This window comes from Labrus mixtus, chromosome 4 (genome assembly GCF_963584025.1).
Source record: "Labrus mixtus chromosome 4, fLabMix1.1, whole genome shotgun sequence".
NCBI classification, from domain to species: domain Eukaryota; kingdom Metazoa; phylum Chordata; class Actinopteri; order Labriformes; family Labridae; genus Labrus; species Labrus mixtus.
In genome coordinates, this window is record NC_083615.1 from 15,942,302 (window position 1) to 15,965,245 (window position 22,944).

At 40.4% G+C, this 22,944-nt stretch overlaps 1 protein-coding gene across 6 annotated transcripts in view; it reads left to right on the forward strand.

Annotated features, from left to right (window-relative positions):
• LOC132972902 (transcription factor SOX-6-like) overlaps positions 1 to 22,944 on the forward strand; it is a 124,316-nt gene that overhangs the window by 18,456 nt on the left and 82,916 nt on the right. For all 6 annotated transcript variants that reach the window (XM_061036044.1, XM_061036043.1, XM_061036045.1 and 3 more), the window contains exon 2: positions 3,189 to 3,258. The gene's annotated coding sequence lies outside the window, so the exon portion shown is untranslated. The remainder of the gene's footprint in view (positions 1 to 3,188; positions 3,259 to 22,944) is intronic.

Genomic DNA, 22,944 nt, shown 5'->3' on the forward strand with positions numbered 1-22,944 from the left:
CTGCCATAATAATTCCTGACAAATAGCTGGTCACCCGACCCGAGTTGCCAGCCCCCTTACATTTCTGCATGAAGTTAGGGTTAACTGATATGATTATGTTGTGAGTATGTTCTTTACCATTCATCTGTGGATACAGTGAATAAGTCTAATTATAGCTTGGATATAAAAACAAGAACTGTTGTCATAGCATCAGACTCTGTTGCTATGCTTCGTCTGCCATTTCCCCGATCTTCTATTTACGTCATGTCCTGCCTCCTGAGAGCCCCCTGTCCAGTCCGACAGTCTCCCCCTGTGAGGTACATATTTCAACTAGACCCCCGTTACTCCCAAGAAGGGCATCCCTCTATTTGTCAGGTAGTTTTGTCAGTGGCTTTTTTATGACTTTTTAGAATCAAAGTTTGGATAAAAGTACTATCATTTTTGATGATATCATCTTGCCATTATGGAAATTTACAAAATGATGTACTTCAAAATATTTCGTACAGGCTCTAGAGGACGCAACCAAAAAAGTTGCATAGATAGTTAAACACCTGTCATGCTTTATATAATAAAAAAAGCTAATATATGTGAGGAATAAATTCATACATCTTAATTTGACATTACAGTTTGCTGAAATAATGAAATCGTCATTTCTCGACAACATTTTAACTGAAAGCAAAGCGGATGATGATACGTAATAAACTATCAAACTCTACTTTGTTCATTTTTTTGTCCCTGCTTTGAAAATGCAAATACAAAAAAAGGTTCACACAGAGTTTAAATGCACATGTAAGAGCTTGAAAAAGTACTGAGGCAGGTATTTAAATCTGTATTCAGAACTCTGCGGCCACACCCTCTATAACTGCATTATGCAAACACTTAAACTCTGCACACAGATAGTTACATAAATACATTTATTATAAATTACAGTGTTTTCCTCGTCCTCCTTGCACCCTCCCTAATCCTATTAAAGTGCACTCTCTGAATATAGATGTATTTACATGTGTTCATGTCAGCTGGTGCAGAAATGTATGATCTCTTTTCTGCAGGATTCTTGCATGTAAGTGTGTCTGTGTGTTCTAGCAGCAACTCTCCTCTACTGGGCAGCCAGCTGTCTCACTGATTACCCAGCATCCTCCAGGTGTCAGATCTGCCATCTGCAGATGAGTGGCAGGGCGTGTGGAGCAGAGGAATGGGGGGTAAAGAGGGGGGTTAAAAAAAAAAAAAAAAAGGAGAGGAAACAGAATAACTGGTTCTGCAGACATCTGGAACGTGTTCAGACGGGCCATCGAAAGCCGCAGAGTGTGAACGGCGCTCAGGGGATTCCTCCTCGCAGTCATTCGATTAAGACGGTGGCTTTCGGCTAACTTTAAAAAAAAAAAAAAAAAAATCTTGTGCAACTCTGCTCTTTTTGAAAATGAAAGAAAGAAAGAAGTTGCATCTTCAAGAAGTGTTTACAGGGATGTTCCACACAAATGTGTGTTTTTTGCAGACTATTTGTTATCATCATTATTATCACGAGAACTTCTTAGTGCACAAGCCTTTGAGTTGCGGTCAGAATTGTGCTTAATTGTGCCCTGAGAGAAAAATGCATCCAAAAGAGAATCATTTGCTTGATTAAGGACATGAATAAAAGATCAGACATGCCCAGTGTTGGCTTCTTCATTGTTCTCAATTAGCCTCAAATGGTGGAATCAAAGGCCAGTTTGTTTTGCTCTTTGTACGACTTAGATGTTGTGTTAAGGCGCCGTCATGATGCATAGCGTCAGAGAAGTGCTGCTGCGCGGTGTTTTGTTGCATGTCTGTAGAAACGCCTCTTTCTTTAAGAATCTACCATGTAACCCGTACAGTTCTTTCTTTGATTAGCAGCCTTCCACTGTCTCTTAAGACCACCCCCGTACTCTCTCTTAATTTGAGGCCCGCTTACTGCACTCCGTCCTGATCACGCTACCTTCAAAGCTCTTATCGGCAGTTTGACCTCTTTGATGTAGTTATTTGTTTTTTGCAAATGGCTGTTTGTGGTGTGTGACTATGTGCGTGTGAGGCTATAATAAGGTTGACCCCAGGTTAGCTCTCAGAGTGGTCCGGTATAGCCACAGAATCCCAGGAATGACTCTGATGAGAGCCTTTTTTCTTTTTTACTCTCATTGAGATCAATTTTTGAAAGCAAATATCAGGCATCACTAACTGTATTAGGAGCGATTGTGGCCAATTTTTCCACTTCAAAGCCTCGTACAAGAATCACGCTGTTTGTAGTTTGTTAGCCTCGGTTGGCTCGGCTCACAGAGGATCTCTGTTCTGTCCTGAACATCCACTGCAGGGGGACCTCAGGTGGGTCCAGAATGGATTTGGTCCAGAAACACTTTACAGTTTAAATTTCCATACTTAGTTGAACCTCGTTTTGTGGACGGGATGTGGACAATTTGAGTAGTGTTCGTTTAAACATATCCTGATTCCAACGGCAACACGCTCTTCCATTAGAGGGGCTCAAACATTACAAACAAACACTTTCTTACCTTCCACTGGAGACATCTTTATCTGACTTTTCCTGTGACCCAATATAATGGAAGTGTAAAAAGTTATGTTTGAATTCCAGCTCTGGTTCTGTGGTTAAATTGAAAAACAGAGACTTCTCTGTGAGGAGACTCTTTTAATGGCTTATGTAAAAAACTGAATTCAATACTGTGTCACTATGTGGCATAGAAAAGCAAACAAGAACATCAGTAGCGAGATTGACTACTCTGACATTGTAATTTTGAGTGCCTGTATGTTGCCACGTTTTTCACAAAATCAACTGGAAGAAGGTCCAAAAGTAACTCGCTGAAAGGGTGCATATGGCCACCTAATGTAGCGGAATCAAACTTATTAATGTTAATAAATCCATTCTCCCCCGGACTAGTATACCGGGACAAGGAAAGTAGTCCAACTAAATCTGTGGATCGACTTAACTGTGCATGTAAGCGCATTGACTAGCAGCCATAATATGTAAAACTAGGATCAATGTTTTAGAGCAAAAAAAACACTTATATGTGGGACTAACAAATGATGGTATCACATAGATATGCTGTCTTATTTGCTTTCCAATGCTAATTTTTTTTAATCCTTTTCTGATGTTGGTTTCAGTATCAGAAGAGCTCTGTCTATCTCCAAAATGGTGTGAAATCTCCCTCTAATTGATTTATTTCTTCTTCCTCTTTCCTCTTTTTCAGGTGACGTTCATGAATTTTAAAATCATCCACAAGTGAGAAGAGGGTGTTGGAGTTGAAGTCTCTTATTTCCGTAAGTTTCCACTTATTGATTCATGCAGTATATCTTTTCCTTGTACGCTGAACCCAGGTTTGGCCCTCTGGATGATATTCTGTAACACATGGCGCATAAGGAGATTTTTTGAATGAAAACACATATTTGGTTCTTTAAAGTGAAACAGAGCAAGATTTGTCAGTGTTTGAATTCCTTAAGTTGTGTTTGCAGAGCAGCAAACAAACTAGCGTGTGTGTGTGTGTGTGTGTGTGTGTGTGTGTGAGTGAGCAAACGTGTCCATATCCACTGCCTCTCTCCTCTCCATGGGCACATACAGAACGCTTTTGATTTGTTTCACAGCAAATGCAGACCTCCACTCGGGTTAGTTTTCTGCCCTGTGCACCCTCAATAGCTGCTTTCACTCGGGTGAAGAAAGGGCTCTTTTAAAGACTCTTACAGGCATCACTCCAGGAGCCTTTCAGCGCCGGGACCTACAGTATGCCTTTTAATGGACTTTCACTCTGTGAGCAATAAAGATTATAACTGGAGTCAAATAGTGTTGTAGGTAACACTAGCCCAAATTAAGCTGGCGAGGCTGCAGCGGACAATCTTGATGGTTTGAGCAGAGACACATGAAATGTACAGATGGAAGTGGTTGAAGAAAAGAGTGATCTGACCATCTGGCTAATCCGCCTGTTTAAGAATACGTATTAAGGCCCTCTCTAGTGGCCCTCGAGCCAGGCCAAAGCCAAGTCAACAAGCGGCCTGTTTGATTCTCAGTGGCAGAGTGGACAGTCAAGGTGTGTTTCCTTGAGTGTAGTAATCTCTGTCCTGCTGCTTAGTCTCTGACCTGCAGGCAGTTTGTAGCACAGACTTCTATTGAGTGTTCACAAAATAATACTGTGAGAGGTCACTGGTGAGAAAAGTGAGAGGGAAGCCGGAATCATTCTCAGGCACAACATTTGATTTACTATGGATTACTTCTGGTATTAATAATAAACTAGTTAGAGCAGATAATGTTGGTGGCACATTTCTCAACCAATGAATGCTAGTTGCTAAAGAGTTAAAGGGCATTGTGGTACACAGGATTACGAAGGACTATGGAGAATACTTAATATGGAGGATTATAAAGACAGTGAAGGACAGGTCCACCTGAATGAGGTGGCTAACAAGTTAGCATTCTAAACAGAGGGAGGCCACTTTAGTTCTGCGCTTTGTGTCCCACACTGACACCAGCGGCAGCTAGCAGGCAGCTGCTTGGTAGCAGGAGTTGTGTTTTGTTGTTTTGATGGAGAATAGACATGAATTCAGTCTGCTTTACTATTAAATGTTCAACTTAAGTTGGGCTACATTCTTCTTGCTCACACTTGAAGTATTTTGTAAATCTACAGATTCTGTTTGTGGTAGATTTGATTTGGATCATTTTTGTTCGACGGGATTGAAAGTTTCTGCATGTATTTGTTTTGTTCGATACAAATACCTAAAATGTTTTTAGGCTACTAACTGGCAGAATGTCCTTCATGTTTTGATGCTTTGGAAGATTATATTTTATTTCTGGACAGATGTCAAATAAGACAAAAAAGCAATTATTAATATAGACCTCGTACATTTCTGTGTTCAGCCTAACTTGTGCTTTGTTGGAGGAAATAATTGTTTCGTGGAAAACCGGACCGCCGCGTCCCATTTTTAATTCCATCAAACTCCCCTAATTTCATCACTTCATCTGGAAACCTGAAATCACATTATTGTCTCTTTTAACATGCAGTCGCTTTCCAAATCTAATTACACGGCGGTGAGATGACAAGTGGACCCTCCTAACAAAATTACAGTCTTCTTAGGATACCTATCCTGTCGTGACAGCAACAATTTGTGGGAGCTTTGTTTTATAGGGCTTTTGAAGAGGCTGCTGTGTGGTGGAGGATTTTCAATTCAAGCCCCTGACTTAGTACATGCTGTATCTAATGACTTTGATCAGAAGAGCTGGGGTGTGTCTATGACTAATGTTCTACATGATCTGACATCAATAAAACAGGATCTTTTTGGTTGCAGTGTTTACCTACGGAGCATGAAGAAGTAGATCCAGATTTGTATTTGTTTTACCAAAATAAAAAATGTTGTAAGACTAAGATCCTTAAGCCATAAATGAACACAAATCTTACCCTAGCAGGACTTTTGTAGATAGAGGAGTTTGCATCTGAGATATACGATGAGTTGATCCTCCAAAGTCTTAAGTAGCTTTAATCAGCGGTGGGAAAGACTTTGAGAAAAGACTGCATGCATCATGGCAGGCCTATTTGCAGAGCTCTGTTATTACACATGCTTGCTCTAATGGCAGTCATTTGCAAAGAGTTAGAAAAGTGACCAGACAGCAAGCAGCCACTGGGCTGATTTGTGTGAAGCTAATGAGCTTATAGGTTAATGAACTCACTGCGGTTACCTGTTTAACTTCCCCCCCCAAAAAACAATGTCCTCCTCTGCTTTATACTCCGGCTGTAAATGTGAACATCACTGTTTACAGTAGTAGATGGATCAGTGCTGCTAATGGGGAGCGTCTAACCAAATTTAGTGTTGTTTCTCAGTACTTATGTTAACAGAGAGCTATTATGTCCTCCTGAGCATCGGACGTTTAGTTAATTGATCTGATTTATCCGCACATATGAAAAGTCCACTTTGGTCTGTAGTGGACAGAAAGCAGGTTTGTGGTTAGGAGCTCCATTTAGTCGCGGGGAAAAGATAAGTGAACTTCAGCGGTCTAACGCGGCTGCGCTCCAAGTCAGCACATTCGTTCATGCGTGCCAGCTCACCAGCTCTTCTGCAACAAGTACATATGTTTGTGTGTTATGTATTTTTCCAGCCTGTGTCTGTGTCAATTTATTTGTGTTTGTGCTTGCATGCATGTTTGTGTTTTGCACACTCATGCCTCATCAACATCCCGTCTGAGGCCCATCTGGTTTGCTTTGAAGAGGCTCGTGGAGCTGCAGCGGTCTGGGAGTTTTAAGGCAGGGCTGGGCCAGCAGCGGTTCCTCCCCACTTACACATTAATCCCCAGAGCGAGGCCCTTTGCCAGCAACAGTATAGAGCGGCCTCGTGGCTATTTCCCAAACCACCCAAGCTCATACCCCACTTTCTCTCTTCTATTGCCCTTGAAATGGGGCCTGCTCTAAATATTATCTCCCCCTGTGCTTTATCCCTCCGTTTATCCCTAAGTCGGCATGGAGAAGAAAGGAGCCGTGGGGCTGAGTCACTTTTTCCCCTCTCTTCTCCTCGCTCTGAAACCACAGGCAGCGGCAGCGGCTTCCTGGAGATGAGCGCTTTTGTCTGTTGTGCGACCGCTGCGGCTTTAGGCAGATCCTCCTCTCATGAGGTAATGCACAGGCGAGATGAGGAGGCAGAGTGTGGATGGATCTATATTTTTAACCTTTGATTTATGCAAGGGAAGGCTGCTCTGATGGGGTGCATGTTCTTTTTCAGCAACACATGGAGGCCACTGTGCGCACACACACACACACACACACACACACACACACACACACACACACACACACACACACACACACACACACGCGCACACAAACTTTGGGGTGGCCATTGCAACTGGTTATCAACTGTTGCCTGAGGGTCATTTTGAGTGCAGCACCTGTGGGTGCCGAGTCAACAGCTGAGGGCTGACAAATCTTTGTTGTACGATTTTACCAGGTTTCCCTTTCAAGAAACAAAGAAACAAAGCAATATACTCTCAGGACTTATGTCAATGGCTTTAACAGGGGACAGCGTTAGCAAAGGAGATTGGAAAGTTAAGATATATGACACGGTCTAGAATTGTAAAAATTGAAGTTACATTTATTCTGCTTTCAAGAGCTGACAGTTGATCAGAGGACAGTTTGTTAACCTAAAGCCAAAATGTGTCGTTCTAAAAAAATACTAGAAGTTTTCTCTCTGTATTCCTCCTATCATGTACTGTTTCCCAAAACATCAAACCGACTTCTCACACACTTGTATTCTTAAGCATTAACCTCCTGATGAAAAGACAGCTGCTGATGATGCTTTAGTTAAAGCACATGACACACACACACACACACACATGCAGAGAAGAGGTCACGTAATGTAAAGGAGTTGGCAGTGGAGGGAAGTGTAGTACATGAAGAGAGGGTAAAATGTTACAGTGAAGCGAGAGTACGGTGAACCCTGTGGACCCTGTTCTTTTTCAGATGTGGTGTGTCATACGTGTGTAACATACTGTTAAACAGAATTATAAACAGTTAGTGTCTATTTCTCTCTATGAAAATGACACACAAAACCTACATTATATATCTATATAAGCACTTAAAGGCAGGGTTGGTCATTTTCTCCAGATAGACTTTTTAAGATTTGGTTTGAAATTGTCTTTAGGTCCTGACAGAAATGAATAAGTCATGTTCTCTGAAAAAGGAACAAAGAAAATCTGTCATCTGTGGCCGTCTGCCACGAGGTACCAATCTGATGAACCAATCAGGCCTCCCTGTGACAGATCTAAAGTTTTTTTTAAAGCTACAGTCCTTACGATAATATCATCAAAATAAAGAAGATTGTATAGTGTAAAACACACGGTGTCTTAAAGTATTGAAATACAGAACAGTTAGACAATCTTCCCTCACATACAGTGTCTATAAATGTTCGACTTTCTCATTTCACTGGTGACAAATGCTACCTGCTGGGACTCCTGGCCTCCTGTTTAGGAATGCCACCGAACTCGCTGACAGTCAGGATAATTGATTCCTGTTTTAACTGTCAGGGGTCACAGAGGTCGCCGGTCAGGGTCAATCTCAGCTGTTGTGCTGCGGGCTACAGGGGACACCACCTGGTCCCTAGATCATGGTGTCTGTCTTCTCTCCAAACAAAACGCTTCCTCACCTTTTTACATTCTACAACATGTTGTAGCTGGAGAGACTTTATTCCCAGCTCCTTAGCAGGCTGTGTTCAACCCACTTTAAAAAAACAGTGTTTGAGTGTTGTCTGTAAAAAGGAGGAAGGTCTGCACACAAAGCGCCTCCTCTACATCAATTTTTCTGCTTCAATGCCAACACCTGTTTTCCCTCTCTATTTGTGAACACTATTTGACTGACCCTGAATGCAGCTCAGCACCAAACACCAACAACATCCCCTCCTCATGTCTCCAGTATTCTCATTAAAGTAAAACTCCTGCATCCCGTTTTAAAGCTGCCATCAGCCAAAATGAAGCAACCTTAATGGCTGCTGATTGCATTCCCACACTGGCCCGACCCCCTCCTCCGTTTTCACCGATCTGATAGTTTAAGTACATGCTAGCATAATTGAGGTCTCTTCCTTGATTAGATTTGCACCAGCTTTTAACAAAGCCTGCTCGAACCTAATCCAATGAGTCCCATTGTGGGGAGAGCCGAGGGATGACATCGCTCCTGGTTAGCTTCAAAATCAACTGAGACGTCGAGCAATTAGAGGCAACGCTGATAAAGAGGCTGAGCGACTAAAACTAATGGCACAGTGTTCAACCAAGCTCACACAAATAATAAGTGGACAATTGAGCAGTAATTTCTACCTTTTTATTTGATACAGGCACTGGATTTTTAGAATGAACTTAAAACGCTTGTCATAGATTTAAGTTTAAGGCAGTTTTACACTTAATTAAAATGATTTTATTAAAAAATAAGGCCGGAAACAACAAGACAAGATTCTTGTCTTTCACATTAGTGTATGGTTTTAATTGAATTTTATGTTTTTTTCATCAGGTTAAATCTCCTGTGGTGAGTTTTTAGTTGATTATGAAACAGACTGAAATGAATATTGTTGCTTCTCAAGCGAGCTTCAAAAACAATGAGACCATCAGCATTAAGATTGGTTACCAATATAAAGTTATTTTTAATGTCTTAAACTGCTGCCAGGAGAGCGTCGGTGTTAGAAAAAGTGATTCCTAGCTAGCTGTGGAAACAGCCTTGCCTTCTATTTCTACACTGAGAGATATATTAGACTTTTTAAAGAAGACATGATGAGATGTTTGGTTGTAAAACAAACTCAGCATAGCCATTAAATGCACCACTACTGTATGTCCACAGGGGGCACCAAAATCAACGCAATCATTTCCTCACAGGAGCTTTAAGTACCAGCTTCTAGTCTTCCTAATTTAAACATTTGTTTGAACAATGGTATGAAACAACCAAAAAATATATTTTCTCATAACATACATATTGCCTTCTTTTAACTGGATTTTAATGTCTCTTTCTGAAGGTAAATCTAGCATAAGCCTGTTACATCTATGCTAACCTTTTTCTTCTGCATGGTGCAAATACACCTGCACTCGTCTTTTAGAAGCTTTTTGCGATATGTGTCCATGTGCTGTATTTTTGTTTCACAGTTTCCTAGGCGAGCTGCAGACCTGACCCACTGTGCCGGGATCGTGCAGCCCGGCAGAGTGAAGAGGTGTCAGCGCTGGCTGTGTCCTCCGGTGACACTCGGCGTAATCAGTTAGAGACTAAACCTCCTTCTGACCTGTGGCTGTGTGTCACACACTCAATCCCCTAATCTTCTCCTTTGTTCTGTGTCACCATCAATTAGTCATGTACCAGGAGTCAGCCAGAGGAAAGTGTGGGCGAGGATACAAGCCCGTGTTTCAACACTTTAATTACACTAACTGTTAACTCAGAAGTTTACTGTATCTAGTGGCTGTCGGAATAGGAGCTGTAGCTATTATCCATCAGAGATAAATCAACTATTAGATATTTTAATCATTGTTAAAGTTATTTTTGATGCAAAAAATGAAATGTGAATATTCAGTCCTCTTCAATGTCTTGAGCTGTAGGTTTGACAAAATGTCCTATGAAAAGAAAAGTCAGAAGTAACTCAAATTGCAAAAATGTTTCAATACAGAAATTTAAATACAGATACCTTTTTCTGTCTATGTGTAACTTTTGGTTAATTTTCTTTTAAGGATTTAAAACTCCATGCTCCTATGTAAGATCAGCATGTTGTATTTAAATCAAAGAACACACCACCGGCAGCTGGTGAATTATTCTCCAGGTCGGGAGAAACTTCTGATGGACCGGGATGTACATCTTAGATTGTTAGCTTGATGCTAAAACCTATTGGAAATTGCCATTAATGGTCTCACAGAATTAGCATTATGATTGCAGTACTTTTTTATTTAAGGGGCGATCTAGTTTATTTAAAAATGTTAAGTTATTTTACAACAATGTTAACACTGTTGAGCAATATAGATTGTTTCTTAAGTTAAGAGATGTTAAGTTGGCTTCTTTGAGTCTGCAACACTCAGTTGTATCATTGGCCAAATGTTGGCCTGTGGGCTGAATTAATTTAGCCCAAATTATCAGCAAATCAAGAAGGCGTGCCATGACAGCTGTCAGTCATTCACGCACATTATTTTGAGATAAAGCACTTTCTTTTGATTGCTACTCTAGGTTCGACCAAAAGGCAACCTTTGAAGAACTTAAACACCTGAGGCAGACACCCTAAGTGATGTTCATCTTACGTCACTTTACGAGCATGCATACGTTATCAGACTTGCTCTAATTGATCTCTTCTCCGACCAGATCAGTGTCCAGATTAAGAACAGGAAGGGTTATAGAAGAGTCTCTTTCTCTCTCTTCTTCCGTCTGCCTTCTCCTCTGTGTGTGTTAACCCTCCTCTATTCTTAACAATAGGATTTCACACTCTCTAAAAATAGGCCTGAACAAGTCACAGCTCACCTGTTCAAGCTGTAACTAATCCAGAACTATTTCCATATATCCTTGAGGTACAATGATCCTGCCCATGAGGGTGCCAGGGGATGAGCAGGCAGTGCTGGTGTGTGTGAGAAAAAGACGCAAAGAAAGAGAGAGGAACAAATTATTTTGGGTTCATGTGAAGGGATGAAACGTTGTTGATTGTGGTTTTAAGGATGTTTTTTCTGTGTTTCCAATCTACAGTCGTGAACTTAAGGATTTAACATTTGCAGAAAACAGGAATAGCAGGTCAGAAAAGTGTGTATTTGTACATTTGCAGTACTATTTGACATGAGAGGGTTCATACAGCAGCTTATCTGCGTGCTGTGTTTTCAGGCTATGGTTGACAGTAGCTGATACACCGCGTGATAAATGCACTTTGATTTACAGGGGGAACAAAGCTGTATTGTGTGAGCCAGGGACACTTAAAGAGCCGGGTAACTGGGATGTGAACGCAGGCCAGATTTATGTGTGCGTGTTCAAGAGCTCAAGCTATGCCGGAGTGTGTTTGTTAAAGCCTTTGGGATGCGGCTCCAAAATGCTTGGCACCCTTTCAAACGCCGGATCACTCGCTGATAATAGAGACAGATTTTTGATGCTGTTGCCAATTTGACGTTATTGAGAGACAAGCGTTTAGATATGCTGTCAAAAGTGCAGAGTGCAGGCATCACAGGAGGAAAAATACACAAATGATTTATCATCTGGATGCAATTAATTTAACCTATGGAGTCTTACTCAATAATTAATGTCTATTGGCATATGACCCTATATGCCATACAGTAAACAGCATGTCTCATAACTATGTATGAGATCTTGTAGGCAGCTAATATATTGCTCAAAGGCCCAGAGACAAGCACTGGGACTTAATAAATCAGCCATATCTAATGAAGCCCCTAATTGTGATTTACAGCCTGCATGCACAGTGCAGGGATGGAGGGAGGAATTGTTGGGGGAAAAAGAGAGAGAGTGAGAGCAGTCAGAGGACGAGTGTTACCCCATCCAGCTGAGCAGCAGGCGAAAAAACAGGAATGCAGCTTTATTAAAAAACGCTGCTCTCTTCCAAAAACTGTGAAATTCTTGCGTGAGTCTCATGAGAGGTTTGTCGGGGTTTGATACGATAAAAATCAGAACAGCTGGACGGAGAACCAAGGACCACTCACAGTCTATCCTGGAAAAGAGAGAAAGAGGGCTGAAATGTACACAGTTACTTACAGCAGTGATCAATTCACGCTTTTTATTTTATTTTCCCAGTTTGTCATTTATTCCTCAGTTGAAGCATGCGGTATGTGAACGTTTCTTTACATTGTTGGTGATGCGGTTTGTGGTGCGCTCTTCCTCTCCTTTTAAATTGTTTTCTATTTTAATAATTGTGGTTGTTAATTTCATTTATAAAATCTTCCTTTTATTGGTCTTGGTTATATATCAGACTGTTTATAAAACATGGACGTAGTCCCAATGATGCCACCCTTTGGTTTCTGAAGGGTATTCTTGAAGCCAGAGGACCGCGGTCGCCATGTTGGAAACCTTTGGTCAACCTAGTTAAAGAGGAGGGGATGAGGCCTCCTGACAGAAAGCTACTACAATATGTGCTCGCTGACAGGTCAACTCATCCTTCCCCTTATTATGCAAATGCATGCATAACTCTTATCCTAAAAATAATGAAGATGGGTGAGTCATAACAAAACGCTTCAGCCCCCTTTATGGTTTGTACCATTAAAGACATGAGCTTAGATACCAAGTTTGATTTTGGAAGAAGGCTCTAATCATGTTTATTTCTACTGTACATATAGGAATCTCAAAATGGGCGTCAATGGGACTTTCAACGCTTTTGCACCAAGCCTCAAGTGGTCACTCAAGGAACTGCAATTTTGTGCACTTCCACATTGGCTTCGTTTTTAACACCAGAGGTTGCCACTTGGTTTAAGGCAGTTTAACGTCCCTAGAAAGAACTGGTTTGTAATATTTGAGCATTTGTTAATGCTTTTATTTTGATAGAGCCAGTAGTCGTGAGCTGGGTGATGTCTATTTGGGCAGTAATTGGGGAAGTAATTGGGGAATTTTTTTTACCAGGAAATCTGAACAGAGAGAAACACAAGGATGCCACTTTGTATGAACTCAATAGAAACAATATTTCTTTGCGGAGACATTGATATTTTTGATCCTGCGATTCACTCTCCCCATGCCACAGTGGCTGGTTTGATTTTAAATTTTGTTATTTGTTAATTGGAAAGATTAAAATCGCCATGACAACAGAATTGCATGCATCCTTTTCTGAACTATAGAAACTCCATTGCTCCCCACTGCTATATGTATTTTATAACAAGGCTAGATACCTTTTAACACGCTTGGCAAATGTTCTTTCATCAGTTTATAGAACTTTTGGTATGCTTTTTTAGATTATTTGAGCCCCTAACCAAAGGTAATTTTCTGTCACTATGTGACAGACGATAAATTTTTCTGAATCTTGAATCATGTTACTGTATTATTAGAATATATGAAAGCATGCAGAAAAAAACCCATATGTATATTAAAGGTTTATTACCCGATGCACAAATGCCAGACTTTCCACACTTGACGTCACTGATGTTGGACTGAACAACCCCACCTGAGTCTTAAATATTTGCCCTGATTCAAGGGCTTAAGTCCATGTGAAAAGCAGCCGCTGTGATTGGCTAGATTAACACCCTTCATGGTTTGAAGAGAGGCCTTGTACGTGGCAAACAATGTATATTCGCTGTAGGCCGGTGAAGGACAATGGAAACCTTGTGCGGCGTAGTGAGGCTCTGACCTCGAAGCGCACACTCAAACCTCTCCACACTGAAGAATGTGACTGCGAGCATGTGTACATGTGTTTTTACATCCTGCTCCTTGTGTTCATATTCCGCAGAAAGGTAGAGCGTGACTTATTCGCTTTCCTCGCCCGGCAAGTATGAACCGGCCACAGAAGTGCCTCTTCAACATTTCAGCCAGTGTTTATTGAATATAGGCCACTCGTCTGCAGTATCAGATATACCTTATCCCCTCACACATAACTGTTTCTAATCAGCCAGCCTGTTTCCCATAACACACACAAACACAGCTCCACACAGTCGCATATACTTTGTAACGAGTGGCTGCGGCCCGAGCAGGGGACACACCGTGGAAAGGATTAGTGTGGATTGTGACGGCTCGACATGCCGGGGGACACTGACATGCCTCCAGCTCCCAAACAAGACAACTGCCCCTGCAGGGAGGATACGTTTTTTACTGATGCTGCTTCAGCAAAACCTACATGACTTAGACCCAATACCTCCTTTACCGCTTAAATCACCTCAAGTCTGTAACTACAAGAAAGTCAGTGACAGTCAGCCTAACCCGGAATAATTTATTTGCATTTAATTTCAATCCTAGGAAAGGGTCTGTAATGTAAGGACAGGAAATGCTAATGCAACAGAATGGGTTATAATAAACATCAGCACACTAAATTTTTATTTTTGGGGTTTTTTATGCCTTTATTAGAGAAACAGGATAGACAGTGGGGAATGACATGTTGCCAAGGAGTCACAGGTTGGATTCAGAACCTTGTCTTCTCAATATGCGGACTGTAACCTCTGTACATGCGGCGCACAAACCAACCACTAGCCCACAGACGCCCGTACATCAGCACACTTAATTAAAATATTTTAAAATCCACTGAAATTGAGAACGTATATGATATAAAATACATGTAATTGCAGCCAAATAATCTGCAGATCAAATCAGACCAAACCTATTCTCCCCTTTCCTTTGAATTTAGAAAACATCGACTTAGAGAAACATTTCAGTGTAAACTATTTCAATGACTTTTATAATAAAACTTCAGGGAAAAGTGCAAATACAAAAATAGCAAAAAATTCCCAAAACAGCACATTTTGCTAAACTGCTTCAATTAGCTGTTGTAGTGAAAAAATACTGGAATATTTCTTTAAAGGCAGAAACGTCCTGAATTATTTTTTGCCATCATGATTAATTATAAAATCTTATTGAATCTGCTCTAAGTGGGTCACTTAAACAAGGGATCTGTTGTTTTTGGAAGGGTTTTCCATCCTGGTTTCCAGAGTTTTTTCCTTCACAAAAGCATAAAGAAAAAAAAAAAGATATTTTGTTTATTACTGTTTGGATGATTTGAAATTAGGGAGCTTGAAGCATCCTCACTCCGTTTACAGGAGCTTTAAAGGACACATTATTAAACATACTGTGTAATTTATATTTATGATGAACGTCCTGAACCTCGTCCAGAGTTGACAAAAGGATGTGAAACTTATTGTTCTAATTCAACATTTGACACAGTTTAATTCTTACCTGCCGGAGCTAGCGAGCCTGATGGCTTTTATGGGATAGTAGACAGTAGTTTTCTATTTTTTTTTACACCTATTTTTGATGGTGGCAATTTCTTGCCTGGGGTTGAATTTCTTTGTAACACAAAAAACAATTGAAACATAGTTAAGCTCTGAGAAACAAAACTTTAGAAACCCCAAATCTACTTGAAATCAAGCAAATCCTATTCGATTAGAATTCAAAGATTATTAAGTGGCGGTATCTGTGCGTCCTAACGTGATGTAACACGAGTGAGTCAGTGACAGAATCACATGGATTCATATTGTTGGTGACATGCCAAGATCCAAATGTGTTATTTAACCAAATGTTAAAGAAATAATGTTACTGTAGCTTTAAATGAATGAACCCAAATCCTCAAATGGAAGACCTCCTGGTAAAGGGAGTGAAAAGTTCAAAACCCTCTAAATAAATCTTTAATGAACATAAAATCTGTGACTAATGTTAAACAAACCACGTTTAAGTATGTAAATTCACGTAAATCCTATTTTATACTTCTGGTTGAACTTATAGAATTTAAGCTTATTGGAGTTTAGCCCTCCGATAAGAGTGTTACATGAATGCTCAATGTGTTACAAAATGTGATTAGATTCCTACACATCCCGCATTATTTATGTGTTCACGTATTGTTTCATCACAAATGCACAAAATGAGCAGAAACAAAATCTTGCTTTCTGCGCTCAGACTTGTTCAAACCATCTGTACACATTACACATTCAGGAGGGTCAATAATTGAATACAAATATGTCGTTTTTCAACTGACTGAAAGTAGCATGCCTCTGAATAATGCAGCCATTTCATGCTAACAAAGCTGAGGAAATCCTCCAAGCTCTTACTCAGATACGGAACAAAGCTCATTGTCAGGGTATAGAGAGGCAACTGGGATTACAATGGGGCCATCCAGTGAAACGACTTGTCAGTCTTAATCTGGGATTAGCAGGCTTTCGCGCCTCCTGGGCGCTCTAAAAGCCACCTGTTTGGATGCCCCTGCAGATGATGTTACACTCGAGAGCTCCTTGTTTGCTTCCAGTGTGTTTGTTTACATCACAGTTTTAAAAAAGTTTCTAAAACAACACTGAAATATACCTTTAAATGTAGTGTTTTTAGTATGGCAACCAATTGGATTTGCCAAACTAAGAGGTGTAAAGTTGTGCATTTGTTGATTGTATTCTTGTCCTTTCAGAGCTTCATAGTCAATGCTCTCTCAGTACCTCTTGTCAGTGTCTCTGCAAAAAGTGCCACCAAGAAGTTGTTGTTAAGATTGCAGAATTTGAAATTGTAATGGAGAACATGTGCACTGTCTATGATGTCTTTTCATTTTATTGCCTGTGTCGCCAAATCAACAACTGAAACTAATTATCATGTAACATAATTGTTCTCCTCCATCCCCCCCCTCCTTTATAGGATTTGATCCCACTGTGCCATCGTCTCCTCTCAGCTCAACATTTTCTGAATTATGAATGTGTTAAGAGGAAGGACAAATGCAGTAAATGAACAACAGCTGAAAAAAAAAAGTAAACATGGTTGTCTGACGATTGTTCTTGAATGTGGTAGGGGCCCATGAGTCTTGTTATGACTTATTGAAGCTCACTTTTTATCGGCTCCTAGCCTCAGGGCTAATGCAATCAGTCTGAAAAATGTGTGAGGGCAGCTGTCGTATCACAAGAGGCCTCTTCTATCATGATGTTGTTGATGTCACCCTGAAATAGACTTAACCACGATGATACTTTGTAACTTAACCCTTTGGAAATTTACCCTCTTTGATTGCTAAATCTGCCTAAATTATGTGACACAAAGGCACAGTAAACATTTGGGGATTCTTTCGGGGGACTTTATAAAAATATCCAGTTGCATAATCTATTTGGAAAGATAGTGTGTGTAATCTTTTATATATAGAATTTGAATTTAAATAGTGTCTTCTTCCATGTCAAAAGGGCACACATGGTTCATCTTTATTCTTAAGATGATAGGATTCCTCCTTGTTTGCAGTTTCTGTTACCTATGCGAAGACGTTTGAGCACAACAGGCTTAAAACTTATGTAACAAGCTTCTTTGCGCATCACAGTGGAATTATGTTGTCCCCAGAGAGGTCAGAGGTAACAAGTAGGATAATAAGGATACTGACTTGAAGTGAGAGGACATGTGGTGGTGCGCTGCTGCATTAGCTCCTGCTGATAAAAAGCGTATTACCTCCTTGAAGGTGTTTGTCAAGTGGCAGGCTGTATGCGCTTTAAGCTGATATAGATCACAGGTGAAATTAGGTTAGGAGAAAGAGAGACGATAGAGGAAAGGTTGGCTGAGTGAGTAAGAAAGAGGACACACAAACATTGAAAATGTTGTGTGGAAAATGTTTTTGTCAATAAAAGTTCACTTAAAGCTTCCTGCTTTGCTCTAGATGTCTCCCCTATAAAATGCTTTTAGTACCTTTAAATGTTGTATTTTTAAGGGACCATAGGGTAACATATCTAATCAGCTGTTGTTCAGACCCCCATGAAAAAAAAACCCCTCTCTTGATAAGGTGTGGCTTTAGAGATCCTGTGAGGAACTTTTGACATAGCAAAGACATAGCAGGTTGATAAGGCTTGATAGAATCCATCTTAATATACAGTAACTACCATAGTGGTCATAGTGGTTTACTACTTGGAAATCCTCACGATTGGTTTAACTAGATGTACTGTACTTGCAGATTAACTTTTGGGGTTCCTCAGGGTTCTGGTCTTGGTCCGCTTCTATTGTCTTTGGGCTTTAAGATAAGAAAAATCTGGTTGGGAAGGCTTGGTATAGTCTGACTTATTTTATATAAAACTACCTCTACATTTTCTATTTTCTAAGAGCTCAGAGGTAAAATGTCTAATTCAGCTGTTGTGCAGACCCTTATGAAAATACCTCTCTAAGATTTGGCAGTGGCCTTTAAGTAGCTTGGAAACACATTAGTACCAAAATGTTGATACTGATTTGTGCAATTTAGATAGTGCTCTCTTTCAGAAATGTCCAGGACTGCCCTGCTTTTAATAAATGATTTTAGTTTTCCATTACTGCCAAAACACATATAACTTCTTTCACTTTTTTGTTTGTTTCTTTTACACTCTGTATTAAATCAGAACTTTTATGGTCATCATTTATCTGTTTATATGATGGCAAAGCTTTGTGGACAATTTGGTCTATTAAGGATTAAGACACAAAATATTCACACTGACCAGGTTTTCTAACTAACTTGGGTGAGAGGTAGCAGACAAACAGTCCTTTTGAGCCCCAGAGTGTTGACTTTGGTCTTCAATGGTTTCTTCAATGGTTTACTCTGTATCGTTGCCATGAAGCAGATAAATGTATATGTGTACTGTATTTGTGTTAGCATGGGGTGTGTTCGCATGCCAGAAAAAATAACAAGCACAAGGGAGGGTGTTGGTCAATAAGGCCACTTCTGGATTTTCTAGGGGTCTGTGGTTTAGGTCCAAGTCCATGAACACAGAGACCCTGCATAGTGATGTGTTGTTTATGTCCACTGTACAAGCCATGCATTCATCATTTTTTCAGCATTCTGTCTTTGGATTGATTGAGAGTTTCCATCAGCAGGACTAACAGAGACATGAAACATGTGTTTGCTCTAGGTGTTCTTCTAATGAAAGACAAAATCCTTAAACTGGCAAGAATTATACCGACCCGTTTCTCGCAACTTAACTACCTGCATTAATGGGGAACTCAATAAATGATTGTTTTGTGCTGTTAACGACCTTAAAACCCATGCTTGGACGTATTTGATTCATGTTTGAACTTAAACAGTATTGTTCAATTTCAAGACTATTCAACTTTTAAAATGTTCTAATTTGCCAATGAACAATACATTTAGATCCTCATTTATTAATCTGAGCAACACATTTCAATTTTTTGCCAAACATCTGATTGAAAAAAAGTCTGGTACCCTATGTCGTATAATAATTTGTTTCATTGACTACATCTTTTGCTGACAAAAAAACGATGGCTACCTTGATATTATCTCAAAGTAGCCACTGACTTTTAATGCTCATAGAAATGCTCAAATAGTCTCCATTTGTTCGGTCAAATCAAACTGCTGCTGGTGTTGATGATGGACACAGTATTATAAATTCAGAACAGAAAGACACTCATTTATGGTATGGAAACATGTTGTTGACTGGCAAACTGGACGTCAAAGTTTGCCGATATTTTGGCAAACTTGAATAGCTTTTCTTAAGAATGCTAAAACTTGTATTATCCTTTTTTTTTTTAAATAACTGATACAATGAATATTTTTTTATCTGTTTTTGATTAAATCACACATATCAACAAGTGCGAACTCAGGCAGGAGAAAGAGGAAAACTGAGTGCTGCCTCCACTCATCCCCTCTGCGTTCCTTGTGGTTGTAAATACTTTCCAAAGAGGTAAATACAATAGAGCTCTCCAGTGTAACATACTGATGGTCATACAATGACTGCTGTTTACCTGGGAATCCTGGAAGGATTTGGTCGTGACAGCTGATTGATGAACACTCGGTTCTGACCCGACCATCTCACACAGTATCCGCCTTGTGCTCACCTCCCTTCATTGTTTCACTTAAGTCAAGAAAAGGTCAGAAAAACCTGCATTCGCATGCAATAAGTACGAACAGCTTTGAAATAGAACAGCTACTTGTTGTTGGCTCGCTCCCTTCAGAGCAACAGAGCTGCCTCTTACAGTGAAATCCATGTTAATGGGTTGGAATTTCAGAAAACAAAACTGCTTTTCTTGCTATGAAGGCAGTGACGGAATGGGCTGGTTTGGGGGTAACTGGCGTTGCTATTTAATGTTTCTATTTTGGGCAAAAGACCCGGGGACGAGGGAATCTCTGCAGAAAACAGGGCAGCGTGTGTGTGCTCACATTCCTCATGTCTGACCTCTGACAGTGCCCTCTGTTTGCAGTGCTCTGCGATGATCTAATGAGAGTCCAGACAGACCCAAGATTTAGGAGCTGGAGGAGCAGCTCTCATACAGCCAATTCTCTTAAAAGATTTCTTTTTTCTTTTTGGTTTATTTATTCTGGGAAACAAACTTGAGCACACATGCTCTTTTTTTGGAAACGCCCTGCTACACATTCACACCTGGGAGTTGCCCAATACAACTACAAACTTTCATGATGGCTTCAAAACAACTCCCCTATAGCAATTAGCTTTGAACAAAGCAGGCATTTGGTTGGTCGGGGTCTAAAGATAGACTCTGTTAAGTTGCAAGAAACATTTCACTTTTTTAGCGTTACCTTTAGTGATTTTTATTCTCTTTTCAATCTGTAGCGAGGTCCTTTTTCCGTGGTTAAGTTAATGGTTACACCTTCCATCAACTGAAGGTTCCTTTAAACACATGATTCAAATGTGATTAATTGCGATTGACTATTGGAATTCAGCGATTAATCACAAGTAAAACATTTTTTATGATTTGTCACCCCTAATATGATGTCATTGGAATAATGCCTGCAATGTGGGTGAGTTTAATTTCCATTTACCTCCAGTTTGATTGGTTAATAAATGGCTAAACTAACGGATTATACATTTCTTTAGATGCTCCATATTTGATAGCATTTATCGAGGATGATGCAGACTCGGCTGGGTTCTGGTGTGCAGATGGAAATGACATAACAAGAAAAAGTTGTTTCCAAAGCTGAGTTTTACTTTCAGTTCCTTGCTCTATGGGTACATAATGCATTTATCACACCCAGACTCGTTTACTGCATCAGCATCCTTTAGGGCTTTAAAGTACTCAACAAACTTCAAAACATCCAGAACTCTGCTCACCCGCACCCACTCCCATGAACACATCACCCCTTTTCTGCAAAATCTCCATTAGCTCCCTGTACCTTACTGTATTCGACTCAAAATCCTTCTCCTCACTCACAAAGCCCTCAACCTACAGGCTCCCTTCTCTCTGACCTCCTCCACCGTCACTCTCCTTCTCATAGCCTCCACTCTTCCAACGCAAACTTCTGGTCTCCACCACACAGAACCAAGAACCGTACCTTGGGGGACAGAGCCTTCTCCATAGCTGCCCCCTCCCTCTTGATGCTGCGGTTCATGTGTTGTTGTTGCCTATGTCCTATGTTTGTTCCTTCTATCTAGTTTTGATCTTTTTATGTTTATGTTACACAGTGTCTTTGAGTTTCTTATTTCTTCTTCTTCTTATAATTATAGCAGTTGTTATTGATGGATACCACCAATAGTGCTGTATCTGTTTGAACTTACATTCCCCATGCCCCTCTTTCACTGTTTTGTTGTTGTTCGGGGACACCCCGACAGACAAACAGTTCCAAGGAAAGTCCTCCATCTTCTTTCTCCACTTGTGTTTTTTCTCTCCTCTCATTCTCTGTCTCTCTTTCTCATTGGTATTTCCCACTTCCTCAGCTCTGTCCAGCTGGGACGGCTGGAGATTTTACACCCAATTGGTCGAGTCGAAGGCCTTTGTCAGATCCCTTCTCTCGCTCCACAAGTGGCAGAAGGGACCTGGGTTGTGAATGGCGCTTTGTGTACTGTTTTTCTAAGAGGGGGCCCTCTCTCTCCCGCTCTCATCTGTCACAGGTCCCTCTCCGTCCACGCTCCACAATGCCTGATTGTTTCTGCCAAGTCGCCAGGTTCCAGGCCAGATCTGAACAACGCTTTCCTGCCAAATTCCGACCCCGGTTTTTTGTTTTTCTTCCTCTCACAAAGGGATTCTAAGTTACTGTCCACGATTAAGAAGAGGACTTAGCTAGCTGTCCAGCAGAAATAGTCTGTTTGTTAAATGTGTCTCTGACCTAAAAGGTTGTAAGAAACTCCATAGGCAACAAAGGAAGGAAGGGAACTTTAACCAAAATGCTCAAAGAGAACAGTAAGTAACATTGCTGAGCATTCATTGTGATTATTATTTACATGAGGTTACAGCATGTACTGGTCTTATTCAGCTGATATGTAAACCTGCTTGTGGGATGATCTTCCCAACCTGACTTCATGCTCATAAAAACTATAAAAGCATGAAAAATTAAAAGTCTCCACTTAACAGTGCATGCTTTGTTTAGTTTAGGCGAGCAGTGAATCTCACCAGTGTCATTTTCCAAGAAATGTCTGGGGACAGAGGAACTTCATTCAGGGGAAAGGCTCGATGTTTTTCTACATGTCTTTTTCTTTTTCTACAACATAAAAACTCTCTCGGAGAGCCTCAAAGCAAGGAATTTGCTTTTCAGCTTTCGGTGTTTCCTGAGAGGGACTCCATGTTGTCAAAATTATTATTATGAAGGGAGAGGGATGCTCCTTCATTACTGCTTGGTTACTTTAGTCTCAGAGAAGAACCTGATATTGCCAGACAACAGTGCTTTGGTTAGTTAAAAAAAACACATATTTGACATAATGGGACTTTTTACAAATCAAGAAATATTCTCATGTTCTTGTAGGGTGCATCTTTTTGGTGTAGTGTTCCCTTTTCTTAGATTCATAGAAGTCTGTTTAAACTCTGTGTCTGAAAAGCAAAAAACATGCAGTGATAATGTTTTTCTGCAAAAGTAGTGACGTCTGGTTGTAGGGATGGCTGACATCCCAAAGAACAGCGCTGTATCTCTGTTTTTCTTCATGTCATGACAGTAGCAGCTGGAAGGAAGTTCCTCCTCCATTATGAGCCATTATTGTTAAAC